General features: G+C 56.5%; 1 pseudogene; it reads right to left on the bottom strand.

The window, feature by feature from the left end:
- Positions 1–5,869: 5,869 nt before the first annotated feature.
- On the bottom strand, positions 5,870–6,876 carry LOC129481620 (putative uncharacterized protein encoded by LINC00205; annotated as a pseudogene).
- Between the last annotated feature and the right edge of the window lie 316 nt (positions 6,877–7,192).

Genomic DNA, 7,192 nt, shown 5'->3' with positions numbered 1-7,192 from the left:
CTGAGGCGCGGGGCTCGATGGGGTGATCTGGAGACCCGCGGGTATCCGGAGCTGCCGCCCCTGCGCTGCCAACCTCCCACCCCGCCCCTTCTGCGAGGCGTTATTACAGGTCTGGTTTCGGGAGCCAAGTGCGTGCCCGCCGCCGCCGCTCACCGCAGCCTCCAGGCAGCTCCCGCTGCTCCCCGAGGGCACCAGTATTGGCCGACCGACCTGGCTTGGGGCGCGGCGCTGGCGAACCCGGCCTTCTGAGGGGACGCCACGCTGACTCTAGTGCAGGCAGCCCCCAAAACAGTATAACTGGACGAATTTCTTGAAGGATGCCAGTTACCAAAAAAGAAAATACTAATGCTCATTATCTGTTAAACTTGAGATCAATTTGTTATCAAGTATCCTCACACACAAAATTCCAGGCCCAGAAGGCCAAGCTGGTGAATCCTACTTAGAGAAGAAATAATAGGAATCCAGCCACTCAGACAGTGAACGAGGAGGGGCCACTTCCCTGCTCGATGTATGGGCCGGCATTGCCTTGATAGCGAAGTCAGACATCACCAGACAGTAGAACCACTGACCAATGTCTTTCATGAACCAAGACACAGCATTTTAAAAAATTAGCAAATGGAATTTATATCTGCCTATTGTTTACAAAAAAGCTGAAGTTTGTAAAATACTTGAAGAGATTTATTCTGAGCCAAATATGACCCATGACACAGCCTCAGGACGTCCTGAGAACTTGGCCCAGGGCGGTTGTTTTACTGCTTGGTTTTATACATTTCAGGGAGACATAAGACATCAGTCAGTACATGTGAGGTGTGCATTGGATTGATCCAGAAAGTCAGGACGACTCCAAGCGGAAAGACCTCCAGGTCATAGGTAGATTCAAAGATGTTTCTGATTGGCAGTTGGTTGAAAGAATTAAGTTATTATCTGAAGGCCTGGAATCAATAGGAGTGTCTGGGTTAAGAGAAGGGGCTGTGAAGACCAAGGTCCTTATTATGTGGATGAAATCTCATAGGTGTCCACCCTTAGAGGCAATACATGACAAATGTTTCCTATTCAGACCTTCACAAGGCACTAGACTCTCAGCCAGTCTCCTCAGGATCAGAAAAAGAGCTGGAAAGGGAAGGGGAGTCTACAGAATATGAATTTCCCCACAAGACACAGCTTTGCGGGGCCATTTCAAAATTTGTCAAAGATATATTTTGGGGTAAAATACATTGATACTTTGAGGGCCTGCTGTCACGTGATGCTATACCAGCGTCAGATTGGAACTTGGTGTCTTGCTGCTATGGAGACTACTCTGTCAGTCTGGTCAGCTGCACCTGAACTCCAAAGGGAGGTGGGTATAATGAGGCATGTCCAGTCCCCATCCCTTCGTGGCCTGAACTCGTTTTTCAGGTTCTTCAGAATCCCCCTGCTGGAGATGAGGGGTCCATTCAGTGGGTTGGGGAAGCTTAGAATTTCATCTTTGATTTACACTATGTGAAGCAAAAATTAAAATACTGTAACCCTGATAGGGTTATTTTAAAGCTGCAGGAATCAAGGCAGGTTGCCGTGGGTAAGAGGATAGGCAGGTCATGTAGCAGGAAGAGCTGCGGACAAAACCCCTCAGACACCAGATTAAGGAAGGATTTGGCTTTAGTCGGCTGGGAGCTTCGGCAGACTTGCGTCTCAAGAACCGAGCTCCCCGAAAACAGAGTTCCTGGCCCTTTTAAGGGCTTACAACTCTAAGGGGTCCACGTGAAAGGGTCGTGATAGATTGAGAGCACATGTGGTTAGAGTGGGGGGTTAATCTTTTAACCTCAGGCCTGGTCATCAGTGGCACCGCTGGTCTTGCCACTGACTTCATCCCTGTTGTTTTTCAACTTTTACTTCATCCTTCTCTTCAGAGACAGGAGACAGTAAAAGAAATGGCCTCTCTCCTCCGTCAGAATGGAGTCCCGAGCTCCCAGAAATGCCAGGTGATGGACAAACGCTTGGGAGAAGAAAAAAAAAAGGAGACCTCAGTCGGACACAAAAGCATGAGCTTTAAAAGAAAAAGATAAGAGATAAGTTGAACTTCACCAAAAAATAAACGTTTCTGGTCTTTGAAAGACATTAAAATGAAAAGGCAAGCCATCGACGGGGAAAATATTCAGAATAATGGATCTGACAGAGGGCTGTATCTAGAATATATAAAGATATTTTAAAATCCAGTAATTTGACATAAAGATGGTAGCCAGCCTGACACACAAAGGAACCCGAATGGCCGATGGACAGGAGGGAACCTGAATGGCCGATGGACAGAAAGGGAAGTGAACGTGGACATCTCATCGGGGATGCCGTTATCACCACTGGAATAGTCAAATTAAAAACATGGGCCGGGCGCCGTGGCTCACGCTTGTAATCCCAGCACTTTGGGAGGCCGAGGCGGGTGAATCATGAGGTCAGGAGATCGAGACCACGGTGAAACCCCGTCTCTACTAAAAATATAAAAAAATTAGCCGGGCACCGTGGCGGGCGCCTATAGTCCCAGCTACTCGGGAGGCTGAGGCAGGAGAATGGCGTGAACCCGGGAGGCGGAGCTTGCAGTGAGCCGAGATCGCGCCACTGCACTCTAGCCTGGGTGACAGTGAGACTCCGTCTCAAAACAAAACAAAACAAAACATGGACACCAAGTATTGGTGGGTGAGTGGAGTGGCTGGAACCCACATACATGGTCAATGGGAGCTGCACCCTTTGGAAATCATTTCACAGTTTGTGCTCCATCCTGGCCAAACCCACAGCTGGAGTCTTTCCAAAAACAGTGACGGGAGTTTCCACCAGGGAGTGCCTCAAACCATCCCGAGATGGGGCTGGTTGGGATTCCAGGGAAGGAGGTGCTCGTCGCCAGGGTGATCCATCCAGAGCACTTACTAGGGGATTTGGCATAAGGAGGGCTGCAGTGTGTCCTCAGGACAGATAGGACAGATACTGTATCTTTGGGACAGACAGCAAGACAGGGATTCCACCCAGGTCTGTCTGCAGTGAGTTGATATGAGAGTTTAAGGAATTTGGACCAGGGCTGCTTCGTTTCAGGGTTTTGGGCAACGACCTAAACACCTTTATCAGTGCCTGGGAATGCTCAAGGCCCAGCTTGAGTTCAGGCCTGCAGGGAAAACCTGCAACTGGCCTGCAGAGTGGCCAGGGCACAGAAAGAAAGCCAGAAGCTGGGGACACACCTGCCGTATGATCCAGCTGTTTGCCTTTACCTGGGAGAAATGGCACCACCTGGCTGAACATAACTTCTTACACACCCATGAGTCCTCCTGGACAGGTGATGTGACCTCGTGCAGCCTTGGGGGACCCTGACACTCCCATGGACAGGCCAGGGGGGTTGCCTGGGCCCTGTGGGCACAGAGCCCCTTGAGATGGGTTTCCCTATGCAGCCCTCGCCCCCCGGGGACCCACAGCACTGCACTCCTCACTCCCCCTCCAGGGACCCACAGCACTGCAGGCCCCCCCCGCCACTGGGCACCCACAGCACTGCAGCCCTCACCTCCACCCCCCACAGCACTGCAGCCCTCACCTCCACCCCCCAGGGACCTACTGCACTGCAGCCACGCCCAGGCCACCATCTCCGAACACAGGCCCACTGCTGTTTCTGTGAACAGACACTTCTCCTTGCAGACGTCAATGGTTAATGACCGCCCAAGCAGAAGCCGACCCTCTTCATGAAGGGGCCACAGATCACCCCGAACCAGAAATCCACAGAACAGCCAAGGCCACAGCGGAACCGAGCGGGCCACGCCCCTGCCTCTGGGCCGCATGGGGCCAGGCCTCCCTGACCCCACTGGCTCTATCGTGAGGACTCAGGGTGGAGCTCTGCTGGGCTCAGTGGCCTTCACAGCCGGGGCCCACAGACCCGGGTCCTATGGGCAGTAATGTGCTCACCTAGAGGCCACGGTCCACGCCCCGTCTCCAGCAGGCCCCAAGTCACCTGTCCATGGCGAAGGCCTGGCCTTGCTTTGGGCCCCGGGGGCTCTCCTCCTGCCCATTGTTTCTTCCCAGGTGACAGAGGCGGGAGAGCAGGCGAGCCACGTGCCGGGCGCCGCAGCAGGGGGCACTCCAGGCTGGGGGCACTCCAGGCTGGCGCCCCTCCACCTCTCCGTGGGCTCTGACCTTTCTTCTCCCCGCCTGGGCAGCCTCCTTCAGGTTGGGGAGTCTTTTGTTGACCCCTGGATTAAAGTCCTCATCAGGAATGACCCGGAAGAGGTCTTATGAGTCTTTCCTCAAGAGAAGAAAGTGTCCCTGAGTATCAGCAAGTGGCCCCATTCCCTGCACGGCAGTCTTCTGTGACCAGCGGCTCACACCGCGAAGGAGGGCCTGGCAGCCCCCATAGGCCACTGCCCCAAGGCCGCCACGAGAGGGCAGGAGAGCCCTTCCTGGGAGCTCTGTGCCACGGGAGCAGGAGAAAGGCGGCTCCACCAAGCACAGCACGGATGTGTCCAGCAGGGAATGGAGAGAGGCCCCAGCACATGAGAGAAGAGCACCCTGGGCGTCCCCTGTCGGAGCCTCTCGTGTCCCCAGCGACCTCTGAGAGCAGGCCCTGGGCCTCTGTGGCCCCTTCCGGAGCCACTGCTCAACTGCTGACCTGCTCCCAGCTCCTCTGTGCCCCGCCCAGCTCCCTGCAAAACCTCACCTGAGGGGAAGGAGGCCCCATTTAGGCGCAGACGCAGCAGGTGCAGCTTGTGGTCCTCGGGCCACACCTGTTAGAGCCCATCCTTCCACCCCTGCTGGGCCCTGAGTATCGTCCGTCCCCACAGAACTCAGCAGGGTCAGGTCTGAGCACTCCAGGCCGCCAGCCCCCTGAGTGAGCTCTGGGCCCGAGGTAGATGTGGGTCACAGGCCCCCCGGCCAGGACACCCACAGTGGGTAGATGTGTGGGGACCGGATGTGAGTCCTCTCCTGACAGACGTGCAGATGGGGAGAGGCCGGGCAGGTCTCAGCATAGCTGGAGCATCTACCTGTCACCACCTCGGAGCCTCCTGGCCCCATGGGGGTGGCCCTGGGAGCAGGGCTGGCAGTGAAGAGCAGAGAAAGGCAGTTGGGGACGTTGCCCCTGTCCACCGAGACCACCCTGCCGTGGAGACGAAGGAGCTGTCCCTTCGCGGAGGGGGGCTGGCCAGTGGGAAGGACAGAGTGGACTGGCCGAGGACCGCTGAGCTCAGGACCCACGGAGGACTCTCCTAGGAGACGAGAGAGTAAACGCCGGGGACTCTGTGCAGGCCTGCTCCTCCGCTTGCAAAGTAAGTTACCCGGTTCACGCGTTTGGAGTTTCTGGACTCGTTGCAGAGTTCCACCCCTGCACATCACAGTTCCCCAGTAATCAAATCCTGGCTTTTGTGCCTGGACGTGCACAGGGAGGGGACAACTTTGTGAGTCAGTGGCGGGGCAGGGAGTTCTGGTTCTCCAGGGCCGGAGGCCGTGCTCAGAAGGATTTCTTAGCAGGAGCTTTGGGGCCCCCAGTCAACACTTCTTACAGACAGCCTGGCCAGCTCTGTGCACGGAGGAGGCGCCCGAGGGTCCCAGGCCACCAAGTGACCAAGACGTGAAGGCGCCCAGGGTTTCCTGGGGGTGCGCTGATCCGAAGGAAGCCACATGTGGTCAGCATGGGGGGGGACCGGGGGGCCTGCAGCACAGCAGGGCCTGCCCTCCTGGGTGAGACTGGCCGGCGGGCTTTGGGGATCTGGGGGGGATACAGTCAGGGTTCTGTGCTCCTGAGGGCCACACCAGCCCACCTGCCCTGAAACAGAACCCGAGCCTTCTGCCTAGGGGGGCACCTGGGCACCTGCTTTCTATCCTGCCCTGGACACATCCCAGAGGCTGCACATGGGGGAGGCACAGCCTGGGCTCAGGGCCAGGGTCCACTCTGCGGGGATACTAGACCCAGGAGAGCTGTGGGTGTGGGGAGGAGACCCGCTGCGTCACGCTGACGGTGTCGGCAGAGTCGCCAGCTTCTGCAGGAGCAGAACCTGTGGGTTCTGTGACTTGTTTAACTGCATCTTTTGCCCGGTACTTGGTCTTTTCTTGGTGGGACACCATGTTGGTAGTTTGGAAATGGTTTCTTCCATCCATTGCCAGCTCAGAACTTCCCCCCACACCTGGGCTTCTCCAGCCTGAGCTTTCCTGGGGAACGGAGGGCCTGTCCTTCCTCAGCACTGTGGGAGGGAGGTGAGGCCTGCGGTTGAAGCGCCCCCAACACGGGGCTCCAGGAGAGAAAGGCCCACGTCTCAGGGAATGAAAACAGAGACGGGGCCGCCCACATGCACTCGGTGGCTCAGAAATCATTAAAAAAATGCTCTGAGCCCCCGATTTTGGCTGTAAAAGGGACTGACCGGCTCGTGACCGCTCCTCTGTCTGTGCCTTGAGACGGGAGTGTTCAGCGTTGGGGGCAGCTTTCCCTCTAAGAGGAGCTTCACAAACATCCGCTCTCTGCAGGGTCGCCTCTCCGTGGCCTGGGGCCCCTGTCGGAGGAAGGCTGTCCAGCTGCTGTCATCTGGGAAACGTAGGGGGCGAGCAGAGGTCACGGATAGGGCTCACTGGGGGCTGTGAGAATCTGTCCCGTAGGACTTTCTGGGATGGAAACGCTGGCAGAGGTGAAAAGTGCGTCATGTGCTTCACTGAACCCGGCTGCTTATTTATGTTTGGAGGGCTGGTTTCAAGGACTCCTCGTCTCCCTCTCCAATGATAGCGTCAGCGGAAATGCAGTCGGGGACGGGGCTGCTGGGTTTCCTCCCTGGAATGAAGCACAGCCGGAGGTTTTGCTGATTCACGAGCAGGCCCTGACCACTGAGTTCAGGGTAACAAACCCACATGGACCCTGAGTCCGCGTAGCTCCCCGGGCCTCAGCATCAACATCGTAAACCTCCTGGCTCTGGCAGTGTCTGTTTCATCCCCTCCAGAGCAAGTGCAAGTGTGAGGTTTAGAGATTCTAGGAGGAGAAGGGCCAGAGGTCTCGAAAACGACCTTCATTCGTTCATTCATTTGAGAAATTTGCGAGGGCCTCCGTGTCCGCGTTTGGTGGGGCCTAGGACGCAGATGTGAAGGGCGCTGCTCTCAGGAGCAGACGGAGGTGTAGATGAATCACTACACACCCACCTCGGGCCCACAGAGGAGTATGCGGGGAGCTGTGGGTGTGGGGAGGAGACCCCCTGCGTCACGCTGACGGTGTCGG

Source organism: Symphalangus syndactylus, chromosome 5 (assembly GCF_028878055.3).
Source record: "Symphalangus syndactylus isolate Jambi chromosome 5, NHGRI_mSymSyn1-v2.1_pri, whole genome shotgun sequence".
Lineage (NCBI taxonomy): Eukaryota > Metazoa > Chordata > Mammalia > Primates > Hylobatidae > Symphalangus > Symphalangus syndactylus.
This window is presented reverse-complemented; position numbering and strand designations above follow the sequence as displayed.